Source organism: Triturus cristatus, chromosome 1_1 (genome assembly GCF_964204655.1).
Source record: "Triturus cristatus chromosome 1_1, aTriCri1.1, whole genome shotgun sequence".
Lineage (NCBI taxonomy): Eukaryota > Metazoa > Chordata > Amphibia > Caudata > Salamandridae > Triturus > Triturus cristatus.
The window spans coordinates 603149376-603172405 of record NC_140579.1 but is presented as its reverse complement, the minus strand read 5'-3'; the positions used below and the strand labels follow the sequence as shown (position 1 = coordinate 603172405).

General features: G+C 42.8%; 1 protein-coding gene across 4 annotated transcripts in view; it reads left to right on the top strand.

Annotated features, from left to right (window-relative positions):
- The window catches only part of LOC146870694 (plasma membrane calcium-transporting ATPase 4-like), a 1872989-nt gene that overhangs the window by 393088 nt on the left and 1456871 nt on the right, over positions 1 to 23030 (top strand). For 2 of the 4 annotated variants that reach the window (XM_085646147.1, XM_085646146.1), the window contains exon 2: positions 10876 to 14447. The exons of the other annotated variants lie outside the window; for them this stretch is intronic. The gene's annotated coding sequence lies outside the window, so the exon portion shown is untranslated. The remainder of the gene's footprint in view (positions 1 to 10875; positions 14448 to 23030) is intronic. 4 annotated transcript variants of the gene reach the window in all.

The window sequence follows — 23030 nt, the reverse complement described above, 5'->3', positions numbered from 1 at the left end:
TAAGCATATCGTAAAAAAGTTGTAAAAGCAATATTTAGACCTGTGTTTTCTGGCGTTAAAGCTGCAATAATTGCTTGTCTACACGTTCGGATTCCCAGCCTATTCCACTCAATTTTCAATTTGCGTCTACGTTGTGACATAAAAGATGGACAAAGACATACTATATGCTCCAGGGTTTCAGGAGACATACCGCACCCTCTGCACATTACATCCTCTGACAAACGGCGCCAGACGGGCAGATCTTTTAGAAATTGCCAATCGCCCAGTCTGGCAGCCATGAAGCTGGTTTTTAGATGCAAGGAGTAAGTGCAAGATAGGTAGGATGCGGGGGATAACCGACCATACGATGTCATTGTTGCCCACGCATGTCTGCGTTTTGCAAATTGGGCTTTATCAATGATGAGGGACCTCATTCGAGTGCATTTCTTAATGCTACTTTTAAATACTGATTTACTGGGGTTGAGGTCCCATAGTGCACCTGCAGACATTTCTTGGATCGAATCCTTAAAAAGACGACTGTAAGAGCCGCGTGGATTTTTCTGGAAAATATCCAACCAAATTAAGGACTCCAATGAGCTTGTGTTTTCTTGTCTCAATTTGTGGCACAGGTTTAAATACATTCCCGTGGCTGAAATTTCATAGTTTAATAGACCCAATTAGAGTCTGATCTGTGCAGCAGAGGCTGATTTGGGCAAGTGGAGGATTTTTTTGTAGAGTTTCGTCACATGTTGGTTAAAAGAGGAGTTTAATTTCCCCCTAAAAATCTCAACACCATAAGTCAGTGTAGGCCCTATTTTTGCTCTCATAACTTCCAGTAATGGGGACAAGCTTGGGCCAGACAAATTTCTTGAGAGCTTGCAAAAATTCACCTGTAGGTTCATGGCTTTTACTGAAATGACCTTACGCTGTTTGTTGAAGTTGCCCCTGGAGTCAAAATTGACCCCAAGATATTTGTAAGTGTTTCCTATTGTGAGACTAGAGTTGTTAAACAGCCAACCTCCTCCACGGTAAAGATTTCTACCAAAAGTGACCACTTGGGTTTTCTTTAGATTAACCTCTAACCCATTCATGGTGGTGTAGATTTCTAATTTGTTTAGTAGCCTTTGCAGCCCTACCCGTGTCAAACTGAAGAGGACCAGGTCATCGGCATATAAAAGATTGCTTATCGGTACACCTCCCATCTTAGGCGAATGGCTGTTTGTTTCTTGGAGGGAGGATGGCAGATCAGCTAGGAACAAATTGAAAAGAAGGGGGGCCAGCACACATCCCTGTTTGACCCCTCTAGTTGTCTGGATTTTCCGAGAGAGATGTGTGCCAGTCCCCAACTTCACCTGTACCCACGTGCCCGAATGAAGTTGGATGATCGCATCCAGAAGGTTGTCTGGAATCCCCCATTTTTTTTAGCTTCTCCCATAGAGCAGCCCTTGGTACCCGATCAAATGCAGCTTTAAAATCTATAAAACAACAAAAAACCATCCTGGATGTAACGAAAGCTTTGTCGACAATAATAGACAGCGACAGTAAATTGGTCATAGTACCGGAGTTAGCAGTGAAGCCAGTTTGGGTCATTGGAATCCGATTGTTCTGCTCTACCCAATGTTTCAGTTCCTCCAACAGTGTTCCTGCAAAAAACTTGGCTTCAATATCTAACAGAGCTATTAGTCTGTAGTTATTTGGAGAGGCATGGGAGCCAGACTGGTAGATCGGATGGAGTATTGCCCCTCGCCATGAATCCGGTATGGTTGAACTTGTCAGTGCACAGTTGAAAAGATTGGTTAGGTATCTCGACCATAGGTCAATGTTTGTTTTAAACAAGGACTGTGGTAGGCCATTTGGACCCGGAGCGCCATCAGATCTTGCTTTTAGTAGTACTTTGGTGACCATTTCATGAGTGACTTGTAGGTCTTCACTTCGTGGGTCCAAGCAGGCCATGGAGCTACTCCTGATCGATTGTGGGTTGGTTGTCGGTTGTTTAGGAACAGATAAAACTGTAGACGCAGAGACCTCTGCGGCCCTAAAATGGTCAGTCAGATAGGCAGACCAAACAGCTTCTGCAATATTTGCTGACCCAGATCTAGAGGAGCTAGAATTTTGGCGGTTAATTAGGGCCCAGTATCTTTTAGAGTTGCAGCTTTTGCTCTCCCATAAAAGTTTGCACCAAAATTGGGCTAGGTGGCGCCGTTTATCGGTTCGTATTGCCTCCCTGAGTAATTTTTGGTTGGCTTTATATCCATTCAAGAACTCGTTGTTTCCTGGGGACATCTTGAGAATCCGCAGAGTTTTGTCTCTAGATTTCTTCAATGCCCTTGTTTGACTGGAGATTTGGAACTGGCGGCTAAAATGAGCCTTGTGAACATGTTGTCTAGATGGAAAACGGCTTGACAATTGGGAGCAGAAGGACGACCACGTGCCAGTGGAGAAGAACGCTGCGTCAGTGCTTTCGGTTATAAATACCAAACATGCTTCCATGATATTTGGGCTGATGTCGTCATTCCATCTTAACCGTTTTAGGTTTTCTGTATAAATTCCTGGGCATGTCCTTGAAGCAGGTTTATGGTACTCTAGCTGTATATTTAGGGTGACGACTTGGGGACGGTGGTCACTTTCTGATCGAGGAAGAATGCTATAGTTGCTCAGGTGATGGAACAGCGCTAAATTACAAATAGTGTAATCTAAGTAGGAGCATTTGCGGCCATTTGACCAGGACCAGTTGGGAGGAGTATCGTTCGTAGATCTGCCATTCATTACCAGAAAACCAATACTTAAGAATTGCAGTACACAGAGCTCACCAAGGCCAAAATACACTTGGTTTGGGGGTTTGGACTGTGCCGTGACTTCCGAGGTTGTAAATGTAAAAAGTCCTTCGTAATCGATAGAATTGCCTTGAAAAAAATTTGTGTTGAAGTCGCCAGTAATAATGTAATCTGAATTGGGATAGTCCACCACCAGGGCACACACGATTTTCATTAGACGCGTTAGATGGGCCTTTTTTGATCGGGTGTTAGGATTAATATACACATTTAGGAGTAAAAGAGAACGCTGTTTGTTCCATGCACTAATTTTAACACCAAGTAACCAGTCTTCATCCAGGTTCAGTAACTCAATCGGGCCTTTAAGGTTATTTGAAACATAGGTAGACAGACCACCTTTAGGGTGGCCATAGCGACAGGATCTGATTGCCGGTTTCCAAAATTCAATGAAACCAATAACTGGGCTGGTTTGAGAAGCCCAGGTTTCCTGAAGGGCATTTAAGTCATGACCAAAAATAAAAGAATGGGTCTCTGAATTTGTGATTTTCTGAGGGAGACCACTAATGTTCCATGAACATAGGGTGAGCAAGGACTGCGACTGGGGGGACGGAATAATTGAGGAAGGATATAGAAGGAGATCTGATTGAACCTGGGCTACGAGATGTTTATCACGTGGTCAATCTGATATATTACGAGACAGGCTTGCTGGTAGCCAACCCAGTCAAAATTTTAATCGAAATTCAGAGGATTAAGCCGTCCATCTTCAGTCGATTGTAATGATCCTAAGGCGTTTTTAAGGATTGAGTATGGCCTATTTTTCCCCTCAGGTCTATGGCTAGCCGGACTTAGCAGGGTAGAAGACTGTTGGGATAACACTGTAGGGTATCCTGCCGTGGAATAGGGGTAGATTTTGATGCCCCATTTCCGAAATGTGACCTTTTGATCTAAGAATAGTCGTACCCAAGTGGTAGACTTGAAGGACACCACGGTTACCTCTGAGGGTTGAGTACCCCTTGGGGGGAGAAATTCAATTGACTCGATATCATCCGAAATCAAAGTCTCAAAACCCGGAACACTGTTTACTAATTTAATTATATTTGATCTGTTAAGTATGTCCTGCCGACATTTTGATTTGTATTCGGGGGCGAGGAGAATTTTTAGGTACTGTGTGTATTGCTGTCGTAATTTTGAGGTGTTCTTTTAAGGATATTTTTATATCTAAATAAAGTATACTACCTACCTACCTCCTAAAGTAGTTCCTTCAAGTCTGACGGGCTACTGTTGCGTTTTTTTATGGGGGGATGTCGGTTGGGGGTTGACTGTTGCTATGGACTGTGATGTACATTTCACGCGCACTCTGAGTAAGAAGCTCAAATCAGAACGAAAATGACTGGGGAGAGGGGACCCCCGTGGCTTGAGAGCAAATGCCAGATGACTGTTCTCGCAGCACCTAGCGGGCTGGTGTCAGGGAGTCCGTGTTTGTTTAAGGAAACGTCCCCATGAAACTTTTTGTTAGCTTAATGTGCCATGTCTGTCAACTGGACTGCCCTAGTCCTGGGACCAAAGAGAAAAATTAGTCAACCAAGCGTCAGATATTCACAATGTACTCTGCTGTTTCGTCAAAGGGGGAAAAAAGTAACGAGAAACGTCACCCCTTCCTCTTCTGAAAAAACAAAACACAGACGTCTTTTTTCGGAGGAGTGTTGCCAGCGCTCAAAGTGCAGCTCCCCCAAGTTTGAAAGCAGCAGTCAGTCGCTGGAGCTCTACAGGCAGTTGTAGCGTCACGTGGTGATTTTATGCTTATCTTACTCTGGCTGCGTGTGTTTGTTGCACGCAGCAGTGAAGTGACATGTTGCCTACAGCTTGGCTATTGTGTGCCGCGGATGCTAAAGTTTGCTCTACGATTAGACTGAATTTTTAGCCAGGAGGATGAATGGCTGCTCCGTGACGCAGATGTGAATTCGACAATACCCACAACAACCTACAGCGAGCGCTGTGGAATTAAAATGTACTTCTCCTGAACGGTATCTCAGTAGTGTCTGCTGTTTAGAAATGCCTTTATTAGCATCATTTAGTCTAAAAGAATTAAGGGAATAAACATTAAAAACAAGTCTATGTTACACGTTCCATATGACTTCTCGTTTAATACCTCTAAACATACCCTGTTTTGCAGGGACTGCCGCGGGGATTTCTCCTCTGCCCAAAGCAGCCTGTATGCCAGCATTATGTTTGCTGGAAGAAGTCTCTGGGAGATCTTCGCTGTGTTAAAAAAAAAAAAAAAACAGACCCACAAAGCGTTTCCCTTGCGGGAGCGAGCACCATCTGTTTGAAAGTTAATTACAAATCGATGTCGCCAAAGCTTGCTCCCGCAAGGGAATCGCCAAAGGTGCACGCGTTGCCATTGAAAGCAATGCAAAGCGTGCACGTTTTTGGGCAAAAAAGCTAATCAATTCCAAGAGGTCTCTGTTGTAATCAACTTGCATGTGCTAGTTATAGAATGTTATTACCTCATGGATTGTTATGAGTCATTCTGGCTTTGGATGCGCTGTTGTTGCGACCTGTATCTGTCGGTGGTTGCACTGAATAAAGCCTCACTTGGATGTCCCTTGGATTTTGGCTTTTATTACTGGCGACGAGTTGCTCTTAATTGGGGACAAGCGTGAGAAACCACTGATTTCCCTGTGAACTCACCCACACCTCCTTTTCCAAGAATTGTATCCAGTGGAAATGCTTGGGTGGAAATGCTTGGATGGAGGTGCTTTGACTGAAACGTCAGATTACATGACACAATCTCTTGGCCACCAGAATTAACACAGGAACATATGTATTAAGGGAGAACTAGGTCGATTTTCTATCCGGATTTGCAACACAAAAGTAAGTGTCTGTTACAAGCTTACTTTTAAACCTCCGTCATCGCGTGCTTCCAGCCTTCCGCATTCCAAGCGCGGCTGGCGTCTTCTCCAATCCGATCACCTTCGATTGTCTTCGTCTGCATTCCTTTAATCACGTCGCGCTGACACCGACGCTTGACGTATGCCTCAGGTCGCGCAACGTGGCGGCCATCTTGGTTAGGTCTTAGGCTCTCGAATACCCACTATATTACGAATTGAACAATGAATCGGTTCTGCATGTTCAACACATTGTGACTTGCACTGTGAGAAGAGATTGGTGACTCTAACAACGATTTGTACTCGTGACTGTCTAACGAGTTTTATTCACGGTGAGAAGTTTATTTTGAAACTCAAGGTTGTTATTTTAGACAATTGTTGTCTTCCACAAGTAAGAAGTTATGGCCACGTCTACCAGCATGTCTCAGCCCCCCCCCCCGCATTTTTATCTGAAAAAGGGGACCAATCCTACCTTGGAAGAGCTGGAGGAACTTATTTGATTCGTATATAGTGGCAATTGCGGGAGAGAAATTTTCTGCCTTCAGAAAACAAGCCATCTTGCTACATAACTTAGGTGTGGAAGGCAGAAATATTTATGACAGCATGGACCTCATAACAATAGGTAACGGTGATGGTGAGCCTACAGACGTTTATGAAATGTCTATGACTATGTTGGAACGCTATTTTGGATCTCTAATCAATGTCGTTTTGGAGCGCCATAGGTTTTTCAAAAGAGTCCAAGGTTCCACTGAACGTGTGGGGAGCTACGTTCCTTCTCTCAAAACCCTAGCACGCACATGTGAATTTGGTGAACTTTCAGATTCCCTTGTGAGGGATCAACTGGTAAGGTGTACCAACAGCTCTAGGGTACAAGAAAAACTTTTATCCAAAAATCCCATGTTGTCTGAAGCCATTGCAGTTGTGGAAGGTGTTGAAAATACTTCCTCTTGGGCAAAAGAGATAAGTAAAAATCGTGAGGATAGTAACCAAACACAGAGTGAAAGCACAAAGAAAGGTCAAGATGCTGTACGCACCCTGAGTGTGACATTGGTGATGAACTTTCTGACAACATTGCTAAGGTGTCTTTGAGTACAAAGAATAAGAATGTTTTAAAGAACACTCAATCTCACACTACCTCTAGCGGAGGTACCCAACCACGTAACGAACGTGACCTACATTAACAGCGTTCTTTTGATCGTGAAAGGAATAGTAATGACAATCAAAGGGTGCAGTGTTACAGATGTCGCAGTTTTTCTCACTCTTCAAGTTTTCCCAGTTGTTATTCAAGGGATTCTGTATGTAATAACTCTGGGATCAAGGGACACTATGCCCGTGTTTGCAAATCCTCCAAGAAAGGTCGTGCAACTGAAAACACTTCTGATGCTATCCGCACTGTAGTTATTTCAAGTATTTCTGAGAGTGATGGTAATGTTGACTCTGCGAAAATTAATATGCCGTTGTGTAACATTTCTGTAAATGGTAATGAATTCAGCGTTATGGCTGATTCAGGTTCCCCGTTTACTTTAATAGGAAACAAAATATGGGATGAAGTTGTTGGATTTGAGAATGTGGCGCTTCTACCTCCAGACATCTCTCCACTTAGTTATGGTGGGTCTCGTGTAGATATTGTTGGGTATATAGTGGCGAGAATTGTGTTCAAAGGGAGAGAGACTGTGGGGATAGTTTATTTGGCTGTGAGGGGAGATAACCTTCTAGGTTGGAGACAACAACGTGACTTGGGCATAATTCTGAATCCGAATGCCAAGAATCCACAAGACCAAGTTATGTTGATAGATAATTTGTGTGAGAATCCACAAGGACAATTATGTTGGTTGATACTGTGGATGATGGAAATAAATATTTTAAAGATTTTCCTGAAGTATTTTCTTATGTTCTTGGTTGTCTCAAAGGTTTTGAGCACCGGATCATTTTAAAGAATACAGCTAAGCCCTGTGTATATAAGGTATGGAGAGTGCCAAATTTGATGGTTGAGACTTGAGCTTGAAAGATTGTTAAAGTTGGGAGTAATTGAAGAGATTGAGGCCTCGGAGTGGTTAGCTCCGGTGGTTTTAGCACCCAAGGATGGTGGTTTGGCTGGGAGGATGTGTGTCGACTTGCGCGGATTGAACGAATGGATCTGGGTGGACTGCCAGCCCTTTCCAAATATATCAGAGTCTATTAGTTTGCTGAAGGGAGCCAACATTTTTAGTGTGTTGGACCCTTTGTCCGCCTATCATCAGATTATGCTTCATAAGGATTCCAGGCATTTAACATATTTCGTCACTCCCTTGGGGGTGTACCAATTTCTGAGGATGTCCTTCGGGTTAGCCTCAGCGGCAGCCTGCTTTCAGAGAATAATGAAGATGATTCTGGAAAGCCTACCTAATGTCTTGGTTTTTTTCAGGACGATATTCTAGCTTATGGTAAGGATGAGTGTGAACACAAGGTTGTTCTGAGATCTGTGTTGAATAAATTTAAAGAAAAGGGGCTTACAGTCAAGAAAGATAAATGCCGTATTGGACTGAAGTCTGTTACTTGGTCACGTTGTTTCTGGAAATGGTATACAGCCCAAGCTGCAGCTTGCGGAGAGTATTGTCAAAGCTTCGGCACCTGAAGACAAATAGCAAGTTAGGTCCTTTTTAGGAATGGCAGAGTTCTACTCTAAGTTTGTAAAAGGTTTTGCTAGCATTGTTGAGCCCATTAGGGTTTTGTTAAAGAAGTGGGCGCGTTTTGTCTGGTCACCTGACTGCGAGGTAGCTTTCAAACCAGTCAAGTCTGAAATTGGAAAGATGCCAACATTAGGGCACTTTGATACCAAATTGAAAACTATCCTGACAACTGATGCCAGTCGCAAGGGACTTGGGGCTGTACTCTCTCAAGTTGAGTGGAGAGGAAAGGGTTGTAGCCTGTGCCTCCAGAGCTCTTAGAGAAGCTGAAGTCAACTACTCTTGTATTGAAAGGGAAGCGCCGAGTGTGTTTTGGGCAATACAACACTTCAAGGTTTATCTTTGGGGAATTCCGTTTACTGTAAATTCTGACCATTGCCCTCTTGTTCAAATGTTTTTGTCTCATCACAGTGACCACATGACTCCTAGGCTTAAGAGATGGAGTGAAGGTCTGAAAGAGTTTAATTTTAGTGTACAGTACATCTCAGGCCAGAGTAATAAGCCTGCTGTTTGTCACGATTGCCTTTGAATTCTGAACACGTAGGGGAGGAGCTTGAATGTGTAAATTGGTTGACAGAGCCTTCATTGTCTAAGGAGGAATGGTTGTCCTGTGCTAGCAGTGATTAGGTATTTTCCTCACTGAAACAATCTCACCTTTTGCCAGGGAAATCTCATGAGAGGTGACAGGGTGTTTCCACCTGATGAGCTTAAAGATAAAGTGGTCAACTTAGCTCATGAGGGACATTTGGGAAGGAGCCTTACTAAGGCACGCGTCAGAGAAAGATATTGGTGGCCTGGAATGAATCGAATGATGGAGAATGTTGTTAAAGACTGTCACTTGTGTGCAATTAATGATAAGTCTCATGTGACTAATCATGTTCCCCTTTCCCCTGTGGAAGTACCTGATGCTGTTTGGACCAAATTGGAATTGGATATAATTGGTCCCTTTGAGTTAATGCCTTCTCATGAGAGGTTTGTCGTTGTTTTAGTGGACTATACTTCAAAGGGGGTGGTTTCCAAGTGCACGAGTACTGTTAATTCGAGGTCAGTGATTGAATTCTTAAAAGATGTGTTTGTTTCGTAAGGTATTCCCAAATATTTAGTCACTGAGTGCAGTTCACCTCCCATGAGATGTATACTTTTCTTGGAGATCTTGGAATTATTCATCATAAGCCAGCCCTATATTCTCCACAGGCCAATGGCCTCACAGAAAGGATGAATAGGGTTGTCAAGAGTTCTTTCAATAATGTGTTGAGAGACACTTGATGGGCACACCGCTCTGTTTCAAATGCCATTTCTCAAAAATCGCTTTTTGAAGCTCTGAGAGGGAGAGTAGCGAATTCTAAACTAAATCCTGTATGGCTCCCCGTTTGGAGGAACAGTGCTGTAACTGATGAATTAAGACAAACTAAACTTGCTGAGTACCAGCAGAAATACAAACTGCGGTATGATGACAAGATGTCAGTCAGGGAGAGGAAGTGGAATTTGGGTGACTGTGTTCTGGTGAAAAAGGCCAATCATGGTCACAAAGGTGCGTCTAATTTCCTTGGCCCTTATGTCATCACCGCAATTATGAAAAACTTTGCAACTCTAGACAACGGCTGTACTTGGAGTATGTCCAGACTGGTTAAGTTCACGGAGACAATTCACCGTACAACCGCCAACCATGGTTGTGTTCCTGTGGAAAGAAACATAAACACTGGTTATTCAAACAGACACAGGCATGTACCTGTGAAATTCAAGGATTATGTTTTGTATTAGAGTAACTAATAATTGTCTATGTTTCACTTTCTGTTGTTGTTCCTATAATTGCTGGTGCTGAGAATTTCTTACCTTTTGCCTGTTCTTCATTGTTTTCCTTATGTATTGGTTATTGTATAGAGGCATTTCCTATTCTGTTGTTCTATATGATTTTGTAAGGGGGATGTGTTGTAATCAACTTGCACGTGCTAGTTATAGAATGTAGAATGTTATTACCTCATGGATTGTCATGAGTCATTCCGGCTTTGGATGCGCTGTTGTTGAGACCTGTATCTGTTGGTGGTTGCACTGAATAAAGCCTCACTTGGATTTCCCTTGGATTTTGGCTTTTATTAGTCTCCTCCTCCTCCGTTTAAAAGAGAAACGAAAATCAAATAGCTACTAATTTAATTTTTTTAAAAAGTGTCTAGAACCATCTTGCCAAAGCCTATTTTGATACGAGAAGCAGGCTCATGGTAATAGAAATGTTGCCATAAATATAGGCTGAAATATTCAACCTCCTCCTGTCCATCATGTCCTACAGGTAACAGACAGTTAAAGCCATCATTCTTTCCAGCTCCGGTGAGCAAAATTCTTGAGTGCTGATCTCATCCTTTTTCTACCTGTTTTTTTTTTTTTTTTTTTTTTTTTACATATTGGAAACCTATCGGAACCTTAAAATACTGGTTTAAGTTGACGCCATTTCAGACTAGGACTGTGTTTCCGAAATTTTCTTTTTCTCTCAAAATGCCTGTGTTTTTTGTGTAATCACTTTTTGTGGCAGTGATAGTCCACTCATACATCATGACCTCTTTATTGTGTCTCTACCAGAAAAGCACTGTCCTGAAGACTGCTGCCCCTATCAGACAATATCCTGAAGGACTTTAACAGATTGGCAGAAGATCAGGCTTCTTGGCCTAGAGGAAAAGCTTCAAGGCTGCACTTCAGGAAAGTCTGAGTGATAAGCGGGACCTTCTATCACAGCTCGTTCTACTCTATGCAGATGCAATTGGAGACATCCTCACAGGAATTAGACCTCTCATGCTTAATGTTGAGGTTTATGATGTTCAAGACCGATGTAGTTGCAATATGCTTGCTGTTGAAGCCTGGCAAACCATTGACAGTAAATCACTCATTGACTTTGAAGATCCATTTGGTGTGAGGATCGCCTTCAAAGTCTAGACCCATTGGCCTTTTGTTGCGAAGACTAGAGCTGACATCAAAGAACAGGGGGCTTTAACCTCTGGGTTGACCCAGAGACGACATCAGATCTCTACACTGAGAAGATCATTGCCATTATCTGCTGAGTGCAATAATTAAATGAAAAGAGGACGCTTCCACACACCTGTGATTCACAGAATTCCAAGGCATAGTCACCCACACATGAGGCAACTACCATCTTGGCACAGTCACCTGAGCCTCTCTCCCCAAGGAAGTCTGCTTCCTCTTGTTTCTATCCAGCACCACCGTCTCATCTGTTTATCCCACTGTTGCCTCGAACTGCTCCTGGAAAGATTTCAAGACATACAGGTCCCCTTAGAAGACCGAGATAGCTTTCTAGAACTCGTTCTAGATGGTCTCATTCAAGGAAATCAAGACATTCTAGAGGAAGACCATTACCTCTATATTCTCACCCTTCTAGGATGCATGTTGCTTCTTCGCCCATATGAGGCTGCTCTCCAACACTCCCAAGTTGGCCTCCTGCTTGTATTTCACTGGTTGATGACATGTGAAGGATGCTTCAATGAGGTTCTTATCGAGGAGCAGCTAAGCTCAATATACTGATGCCAGTCCCACCTGCAACTACAACACATTTGAGACTCTTCATCAAGGATCCGCCACCAAACCAGTTCTATCTCTGGTCCCTTGCCTTTTGTAACAGGCTATGCAATTTTCCTCACTCCTGCATCAGCTAATCCTGTTGCAGCTAGACTTCTGAGACAGTGCATGTTACCCGAACAGGACTGGTTATTCCTTAAAGCCACTCTCCTACTGGATTTAGTTATTGACTCATTGGCCAGGAAGCCAAATGCTATAGCTCTGACCTCCACTGTTACTCTGGATAAAGAAAGTAGACAAATTGATTATATGAGGAGAAAGATGTGTGTAGCATCAGCCACATTCATGAAGATGGCTATCACTACTACCTTATTAGGGCATTATGACATATCTTTATGGGATTCCCTTTAGGGTTACACAAAAAACTGCCAAGGAAAGATATGCAACACTGTCATGAGGTATGTCCAATAGTTATGCTTGTTTCAAATCAAGTGATTAGTGCAGCTGCATATTCTTCAAATCTTGCAGCACACGATTATTGCCATGGATTGTGTTTGAGACGTAGGTCCTGCCTTTATCTCACTGGGCTCAAGCCGAAAGCTTAGCAACCAAATAAACTTCCCTTCTCAGGGAATACACTATTCAGAACTCACACATACGATGACATTGATAGTATGAAAGCTGAAATAGAGACTCTAGGAGCTGTGGGGTTGGAGAAGAAAAAAGAATGCATAAGGTGCTAAAGACATTTTGAAAGACTTGTTTCCTCACAGAGGGTTCATGTCCCTCGATCGTATCAACAGGAGGAACATCATCAGCAGAGGCAACCTTGACACCAACATAATCCTTCAAAGGTAAGAGGTAGCAGGCAACCATCTGCAACCTCAGGGAAGCTGCCTCCAAAACAGTGACTCCTTTCTTCCCCCTCTTCATTTGTCACTCTAGTTGGGCAAGCGTCATGAAGCACCTGGAAAGAGTGGCAAAGAGAAATAGGAGACAAATTGTTCTTGAATATTGTTCAGAATGGGGAGTCGCTGAGATTCAGTTGTCTTACCCCATTTATTCCTCCAAGAAGAATGTCTCAGTACCATTGAGAACAAATCTAAAAAAATAATCCCACATCTTACTGGAGGAGGGAGAGGAGCTGGAGGTTCCTGATCACCAAAATGTAATTGGAATTTATTCCTGTTGCTTTCTGGTTGTCAAAAAGGGGCCCAAACAACAATTTAGACCTAGTCACTGTATCAGAGCAACCAACAAATTGATAAAGAATAATTCAGGATTTTGGCCTTACATCAGATTTACCCACAATTACATCCAAGAAACTGGATGTGTGCTACAGACCTTTAGGGCACGTCCACTTTAAACTGTACCAAAAAACTGTAAATTCCTAACGTTTGTAGAGAGAAAAGGTCTTTTCCGTTTGGGCTAAGTCTGTCCAAAGAACATTTTCCAAATGTATGGCAGTGGCAAAAAGAATTCTGGGTTGCCTAAGAGACTCTTTACTGACTGGCACTGCATGTCTGCCTCAAAAAGTAAATTGCTGTCCTTTCAATCAGTACACTACTTGGGCACGATTCTGGCTACTCAGTCCAGAGTAGAGTATCCTTTGGAAGAGAGAAGCTCTTCTATCCAGCTGCAGGGTCTGTTTGCTACGAAATCCGCATTCCATGGCAGCTACAATGCCATATTTGCCTTGGTAGTGCTGTACTCAAAATGTATTAAAAGGAGTTCCATTCAACATGAAATTCAACCACAGACAATTGTCAGATGTCTCTTTGGAACAGGGTGCACACACAGATCATCTTCAGAGAACACGATCGGAAAAGGAGAGATTTATATCAATCTATTAAAATGGAGAGCAGTCTATCACTGGCTCTAACGTTTCTTCCTTCCTTCAAGACAAGGTCTCTTCTTGTTCAGATGGACAACGCAACCATTTTCTGTCAGAACAAGCAATGATAGACACGTTCCAGACCACTCTCCCTGGAAGCACAAACGATTTGGAAATGACTTGTATAGCAAGGGACTTGCAGACCACGCAGTTGACCTTGCAGGTGTTCACAAAGCGGTAGGTGACTTGCACAGTGGGTCATTTCAAGAAATCTACGAATGGGTCCTCGACAGTGAAGTTCTGTAACGAGCCTTTCAAGATTGGGACTTTCCACAGATAAATGTATTCAGAGATGCAGAAACCAGAAATGCCCAAACTGTGCCTCTGAGTAGTATCAATTATTTTTGAAGGTGAATCCTTACAATAGACTGGTCAGTGATGTTTCTTTATGTATCTCTTACTATTCTGTTGATCCCAGCAGGGTTGATTACACTGTTCCACTTATTGACTCCGGAGTGGCCACACCAATCGTGGTTTACAGACCTGGTTCACCTGTCAGAGCAATCATACAGGTGACCCTCCTTTACAGTTCCGGGGCCAAATGCTACATCCCAGTCTTCCATCATTTAAATTAGCGACCTGGCTCCTGAACTTGCACAATATGGGCATTTGAATTTTCCAAATTGACATTCTGAAAGAAGCAAAGTGCCCTTCCTCCAGAACACCACAGGCTTTCAAGTGGAAGTGGTTCAGCATCTGGTGCATCCAAAACAACTACTATTGAATTAAGGTACACCTTGCAGCAGTCACTGCCCATAGGAAATCTTCTCAAAACTCTTTCTTAAAAATATCTTTAGTAATCAATATTTTGGAGGTTATTAGAAAAGATATTTGAAAGATATTTCCCCCTTGTAAGTCTCCGGCTCCACTTGAGATGTTTACTTTCTCCTTTGTAAGCTCATTGGCCCTATACATTAGGCATCTTCAAAGCATTTGACTTGGGAAAGCTTATTTTCTGGTAGCTATATAGTCAGTGTGACTTTGAGGAGGTAACATGGTGAGTCAAGCTAGTATCCTCTTCTGGTCATGTACTGCCTGATTGGGACTATCATGCTCCAGACTCCTCCACCTGACTAGCACAGAATGTAGCTGAGAGGAAGAGGGTTGCCAAGTTGGTGAGTGTACTTATTTATAGCTCACCGGGTAACTGGCACCGTGGAGAGAAAAATGGAGTAGGTGCAAGGAGATGCTGGCATCAACTGAGCTCACTCTACAGTCTTCCCCAGTGACCTGCCCAGACAGGAACTGACAATTTTTCCAGACTCACTTTTACAGGCTGATAATTGTGTGGTCCCCTATTCCTCTCTTGTGTTTTCTTTCGGTAGAAGCTCTCTAGTACTCCATCAATGCTTTCAGTTCATCTTCACCGTCTTGTAAGGTGATCTCACGTGGACTTACACTTGTTTGGAAATGGCAGTCCTTAGGGGGATTATTCAGATGATTCTGAACATGTATATTGAATCTCGGGCAATGATATTGATTTGGAGCTCCTAATTCTGAGCCTTGGAGTGATTTTTTTTAAATCCATTCTGGTGTTGAATTCCTTCTTTAAGTGATTGACCATCACGCTGATGGTCAAAGGTTTGGTCTCTGCTCATTCTTTATGGGATGGCTCTGGGTTCCATACTTTCACTGACTGCTCCAGTACCAGAGCTTCCGAATTGTACCTTGCTGTCTCAAGAACCCTCAATGTATACGTTTGTGCTTCATGGGATAGACATTCTGTATTTTCTTGAGAATAGTCTGGGAATTCCTTTATCATGTTACCACCCTTCTTTCGGACCTCCTTAATTCTTTTTGTCCCGTGATGACCTGCATATTGCTTTAGGCAGTCAACATTAATTGCATGTGGACCAGCAACATATGTTTACTTACTTCGCAACAAGGTCTTAACTATCGAGGTTGATGACTAACCATTGAATATTGTTACTGGTCACATGCTTCTCTCACCACATTATCTTTGCTGAATTTTATGACTCTTTACATATCGCGTGTGAGCCACTTCTGAACACCACACTTTCTTCACTTTGTGTAGTAATAATTTTGATGAGACACAGCCAACAATTGTGTTGCTCTAATACAGGTCTGTGGATACTGGCAGGTAAACAAATGAATTCCCAATGGAACTGCTGTTTTTGTATTGATAATATGCATTTACCCAGGTTCCTTTTGGCTGATTTGGATAACCCCTGTTTATCTTTACCTTAAAATTAAATCGGGAAAAAACTGAATTACTTCCACGAGAGACCAACAGAAATGCCCTCAGTACTTTACTATTGGAGACTTATTTTATTAATCCAATTCACATATGTTGTATACTCTCTTTTTGATCCTTTTCTGAAACTGCTTCCCCAGGTAAAGGAAGAAGTCAAATTTAAATGTTTTCAGTTTTCCTTACCAAAACATATGTCCCCTCTTCTCCAAATAAGTGTGCTTTCTGATGGAGGGGCATCTATTAAACTGCTGCCCCCTAGATTAACCTAACTTCTTATGAACAGGGCTGTTTAACTGCTATCATAGGGGTGTGAAGTCCAGTCTGAAGACCCAGGTTGCTCTGTGCAGAGAAAGAGATGCAATGGAGACAGGCCTACTACCATGGTTCTTGAGTGGGTGAGTGAGGGATGAAACGAGGTGTGCGTTTGAGAAAGCGCTCGGTACATCCCAGGATTATCTATGTATAGGCAGCAGGCCCTGCGGTGATGGTGCTGGGGTGAAAACAATCAGTGGTGGGTGAAAGATGGTCTGTGCTGAAGGAAGCGATCGGTACACCCCAGGTTTTATAGGTACAGGCAGCAGGCCTTACCTTTAAGTGTTGGAGTGACAACAGTGGTGGAGGAAATGTGGTGTGTACAGAAGGAAGCCCCCAGTACGCCCCACCCCCGTCCCCCCAGGATTATCTAACTATCGGCAGCAAGCCTTGTTGTGAGGGCGCTGGATTGAGAACAGTGGTGGGTGAAAGGAGGTATGTGCTGGAGGAAACGCTCTGAGGAGTGTCAGTACGGTCCAGGTACAAAAACGCGCTGTCACGTCCGAGTTCACAGTCTGAATGACGACACTAAGTAAAACTTTAAGGTGAAATTACATTTACATGTCAGGGCTCTGCTCAGACAAACGTCCTCTGTTCTCAAACAAAACCACACGCGATTTCTAACTTTACCTCAGTGGAAGAGATCTACGTACTCCTAATTGGCATAGCTCACGCTGCCCTGCGCTGGTGCTTTTCTGTGAGCAGTTGTACTCGCAGTTGATGCATCCATGTGTTTGTTGTAATTCACCTAGATGATGCCCTCATGTGTCTGTGCTGTAATATGGCAGGACAGATGCCTCCCTTTATTTGAGTCCTGCTGCCCAGTACACGAATATTGTACTGAATGGTGATGCCCTTCCGTGCCTGAGCCACCATGATACGGCAGGGCTAATCTGTGTAGTGTGTGTTATTAGGGGTGCTGCGCGGAGTGATCCCGGCTTGGAGCTGGTGGTTTGCTGTTCCGGTCGATCGCAGCGAGGCTGGCCTTGGAATGGCCCGTTCCCCGATCCATCGTGCTTCTTTTGAATATTTGCCCAGGATTAAGGTGCGCATAGGTAGCCAGCATCTAAAGAATCTGTGCCTCCTTAGAGTATGTGTATATTCTCTATATGGCAACATTATATTTACAAATGGGATTCTCCATGCTCCCCCTGCAAAATAAATGTCTTTTTAAGAGCCTCCCATGTCATTATCAGAACGTAGAGGTCGAGGCTGTAATAAGTGTTCAGCACATGGGACTTTCTTTACAGGCAGCACCAATGATCCGCCTGTAGACTGTAACAAAATGGATTATAAACATCTATAAATGCAACTAAATCCCATTCTAACTATAGCTGCAAGTTAACAGTGCCTATTCACATGTGCCAGTCAGCTCCAAAGAACTCTATACAGCACTCATTTCATAAATGTGACATTCATCCTTGAAGAATGAGACCTGCAACAACTAGACAGCTACTTTGTTTTCCAGCAAGTGACTCACTCGACCTTCCTCTTAATGAAGCTCAGGAGATAAAGGGAGCATCCTTATTGAGTGTCCTCGTTTCTAATATTTTCGGCGGTCTGCTGGTATAACCATGATTAGGCCAAATGAAAGGAATATGCTCTGAAGAAGAGCAATGAAACAAGACTAGGTAATGAAACAAAATTAAACTGTCTCTATGTATGTATTTGCTCTTGAGCTGTGGAATATTTGAAAGAAGATGCAAGTATAACTGCTCTTAGATGTGTAACGCCTCTGGTGATAACAGAGAAGCCTACAACTTTAAACAACCGGTCAATGATGCATCCCGGAACTCCAAAGAAGCTGGATGCAACTCTGCCCGACCCCACCCAGGGCTGATGGTGGCTACATGGCAACAAACTTTAAATGACTAGTAAAAGGACAGACTATATGTGTAGACACCCTCACCTCAGCTTTTAGCATTATTGTTGTCCGAGGAATCGGGATAGTAACTGCCTTTCTGGCTTCACCATAACGTTAATTCTGAAACCTGTCCCTAGTATAGTATAGTATAATGTAATGTAACACACCTTAAGGGCTTATGTGTTGTAACTGTTTTTTTTTTATAAAGCACACTGTCACCTATTAGTTGTTTGCGCTAGAACACTAAAGTAAATAATTTTAACAGTGGGGATCATGGAGCCTTCTTCTAGTGATTGGTCTGCCCCAATATTTATTTTCCTCAAACCTGATGGGTTCCATTGGATTTTGTATAGATTTCAATTAGGTAAATAGCTCAAATTTTGACCCATATAAAATGCCTAGAGTATGTATGTATATTTACATAATGTGAAGCTAGCTGTGAAGCTACCAGTGCTGTATATTACATGACCGGTTAGGAGACTTATCTACAAAATTGTCTACCTCAAGTGGGCATTACACAATTTGATTCTACATACATTACATTTCACATTTAAGGCACAGGTAGATTAAGTGGTGTACCTGAAATCAGCCAATGTTGAGTCAAGCACTGAGGCTGGGATTCCGACCTGTGTCCCCAAGTCCCAAAGGCAGCGTCTGTAGTTGCTAGACCACATCTCCTGAGTGGACAAGCTAATAGATTAGGAGGGGTCAAATAAATCAACACCCTCTATATAACAAAGGGATACTCGCAAGTTCTCCTAAGAAATATTGATATAAAACCACATTCCCTACCTCGTAAGGGTTATTCACATTTTGCATATTACTATGGCCTTACGGGGCTTCTGCTACTTTTCAAAGGTTAATTGATCTAATACTGTAACACCATTACTCCTTTTGCAGCAACCTATTTAGATATAGTCGTATGTAGTTAAACCAGTTTTTACTGCCCTAAGATCAGCTCACCTTTCATCCAACACAGCAAATTGTATTTTGGCACCCTAGCAAGTCAAATACTTAGGGTATACTCTAGGAAATGGTTACCTAAGACCTCAGACATATACATTAGAAACTCTTCAGTAAATAAGAACCACGAAGACCAAGAATTAAGTCGGAATCGTCCTCTCATTCATAGGCTACTCTGGGTGGTTCATCCCTCATTTTTTAGGTCTCGCCTGAGACAGCGCTTTAGCGCTGCTCTGGCGAGACTTATAGTAAGCGAGTTTTGGAAGTGCAAACGAATGCTTTCAGGCCTCCAAATACAGTGCATGTGTGCCGGGCGCGCTCACCATTTGGCAGCCTGAAAGCACTCGTTTTCTTTCACTTTCGCGGCCGCTCGGCCGCTTTGATGTTTGATCGCGATCAACGGACCCCGCCCAGTCATTTTTTTCCCTCCGTTGCTTGCTTCCTCCGTAGCCGCCTTCAACTGTCCTTTGCTGTTTGTTTTACTCCGAACTGTTTTTTTTCTCTCTTTTAAACAAACCCCATCTTTCTTATTCCTACCGCCCACCCGTTTCCTGGTTTACAAAAATCACTACTGTGTACGTCATCGCTCTACTCCCTGGCATGCACTCACATAGAAGTTTTTAACTCTTAGTAAAAGTACTGATTAAGAGTAAATAAATAAACGTTACTGCACTGAACCAAAACTTGAATCTAAAATCGAATACTGAGCATTCCATGCAAGATAACTTTTGCTATACTAATTTTTTGCTTTTTCTGAGAGATTTATGAAAAACTCGTTTATTTTGAGAAAAGGTAACCGGTAAATAATAAATGTGGCTCATTGCATTTTATTGATTTCTGTACAATAGACAGGCAACAGGACGTGATGAAGGGGCCACTTAATCGAGGTGTCACTGAAAGCTCCTACTCGTATGGCTCTCTCTATCTGCATACAAATAAATAATAAACGCATTCGCCACCGCGCACATACTCCCAGCCTCCGACTGAAACGGACACATCTCTGAAGATTCAGGCACATTAAACTGAGAGCCCACCCGTTTCTTCTCCCCATGTGCCCTCCGAGTTGTGCAATTGTGTAGGCGGCAGGCATACGTGTGCTCTAAACCAACCCCATCTTTCTTATTCCTACCGCCCACCCGTTTCTTCTCCCCATGTGCCCTCCGAGTTGTGCAGTTGTGTAGGCGGCAGGCATACGTGAGCTCTTGTGCAGTGAGGCATATTAAAGTTTTTTTATTTTTTTAACGCTGTGACACAGCAAACCTCGTTTTAAAAAAAAAAAACACTTTAATCCATGTTACCCAACATTTTTTGTGGACTTAATTTTTTTTTCTAATTGGCTAGATCTCATTGCTTCTTGATTTCCTCCTAGCCCGGTGAGCGTTAGCCCTGGCCTTTTCTTTTTATTCAGTATTTGAGTTTTGTCGTAGCAAGAGGTAAGTGACTTTTACAAATGTTAGCCTCCCCCGTTTTTGCAGCTCACATTGCATATCTGAAAGGAGTAATCTCGATAGTCTCTTCACATGGAAATGCAATGTGTTTCTGCTGGGATCCTGGGTGTACAGTGGTATTGAGTATAAAATAAATCATTATTGGAGTGGAAAGGTGGTTACCTATGCAGAGAGTGACTTGTTCATTTTTTTTATTTTGCAAGTGGAGCCTTGCTTTCCTGCAGCCTGGACATTTCAGAATAGCATCGCTTTCCGTCCCTAACCCCTCACAGCTTATTTATTTGTTGGTTTGTGAGTTGAGGAAGATGATCTATCTGATGCTTTTCTTTTCACATTCTTGCCGATCTTCCTGCGTGTTTTCCTTCTTTCAGGGGGAGACCGGGGAGAGGGCTTTTCCTAATGGAAAGAATGCAGGGCGTGTGACTTAAGAATGTTTTGTTCTGAGCTAGTTAAGGTGCTATAATGGACTTTTCTTCCAATGTTTTAATGCAGTGTCCGTACCTGAGTCAAATTATTTATTAGGCCTAATTACTTTCACATTCGGCCATTGCTTGTTATACACTTGTTTTGTTTTCTTCTCTTTCGTAGTTAGGGAAATGTGATGGTGAAAAGCAGCACGAGTACATTTAAAGTGTAACATTTGCTTGAGTTTTCGTCTGTCCTTGTGCTTTCATTTCGCACCCTCTTTTATTTGTTTGCAAAGCGCTCTGATACCCACGGGTCTCGCCAGCGCTACATAAAGCTTTATAAATAAAAACTCGGGCGCACTTCAAATTACAAGAACGGTTCTGTTTCTGGCCAGTCCCGATCACTGACCCTTGGAAACACTCTCTGCTCACTCCCAGCTCAGCACATCCAACTCTTCCCTCAGTCCACAGCACAGAGAAGCCGATTTAAAGGGGGCGCCGTTTTTCCACAGAAATTGCGTGCACTTCGCCCCGGAATCAGACTTGGCACCAAGATAACAGGCCACAGACATGCCTCATAGCTGAAAATAAAATAAATGCAAGTCCAGTCTGGTCATTAGATAAAGCTCTCTACCAGGTTTTATTGTTGTAGCCCTCTCCATGGATGTTTCACGGGAGCCATTTCAATCAAATGCTAGATGTGTACTCTGTTTTCAGCTGCAAGAATTTCCCTGAAACATGATCCTAAACGTCTGACTGTTGCATGTGGGCACTGATAGGGCTGATAAGGAAGAGTGATTATGGCAATAAAGGAGGCCTGTGCGAATTCTGTAGCCTTCACTGCTTGTGGATAAGCACATTATATGCGTGCTCTCCCCGTTACTTTTGAAAATGTATCCATGTGTTAAGATGTCTGAAATGGCCGCAAGGAAGCTCTACAAATTAGTGCTCCGGAGTAGCACTAATTTCTGTTATTTATTAACAAAATAAACAGATACACATTTGTGTAGCACCCAAATCAGATTTCTAAGAAACTACCGTTGTGAAACCAACACACCAAGAGCCCCACTGTTCGTTCTCTTGAACCATCAGACTGACGCATCTGAAGCACTGTCCATAGCACACTGACACACACACACTCACTGCACCCCGCACTGAATCCTACTTCTGCATACTTAATATACTTCTGCAAGTCATTCATACACTGGCACACTTTAAATCCGTATAGAAAGCAATGCATAGCATATTGTGGCAACTAGCTCATACACACATCCACTTGGCTTGCAGACACTACACCTCAACACCTTACTCCAACAAACGGCAAACAAATACAAATGCCTACGCCACCTAGAACCCAATGCAATGAAGAGTACACTTGGCTTTACCACACCCTCTAGATAGGTCTGAGCTCTTAAAAGCTCTTTTCTAGTCTTATAAAGTCTTTTAGGTACATCTAGGCTAAACATGCATGTCACCATTTGGGGTGCATCTGCGGTTAAAATCTACTGTGACACCTCACCTATTGATCATTTTTGCTATTAACTATGGAAAAAGATCATGTGGCACTTTAAATACTCTTGAAATATCACCAGTCCCAAAAATCTGCATAAGTGACAAGTCAAATAGGCATAATTTCTAATTCTGCCCTTTTGGCTGGTGCTATCATCTCACCACACCAAGTTTCCAGTCCTATTTACTTTCCATTCTGCAGAGGTCTGGTAAAAATAGTGCAATTTGTTAAGTATTACATCCCATAATGTTTGTGTAAGTTACCAGATCTTTAGCTGCCCTGAAACACTTAACCATAGTATGGTCCTCCAGAATAAGGTCAAGACACACAACCAACCAACCACACACACACCCACATCCAACCACACACACACCCACATCCAACCACACACACACCCACACCCAACCACACACACCCAATCACACACACACACCCAACCACAATCACACACACCCAACCACAATCACACACAACCAAACACACACACAACCACACACACACACAACCACACACACACACAACCACACACACACAACCAACAACACACACACAATCACACAAACAACCACACAACACACAAACTAACACACAACA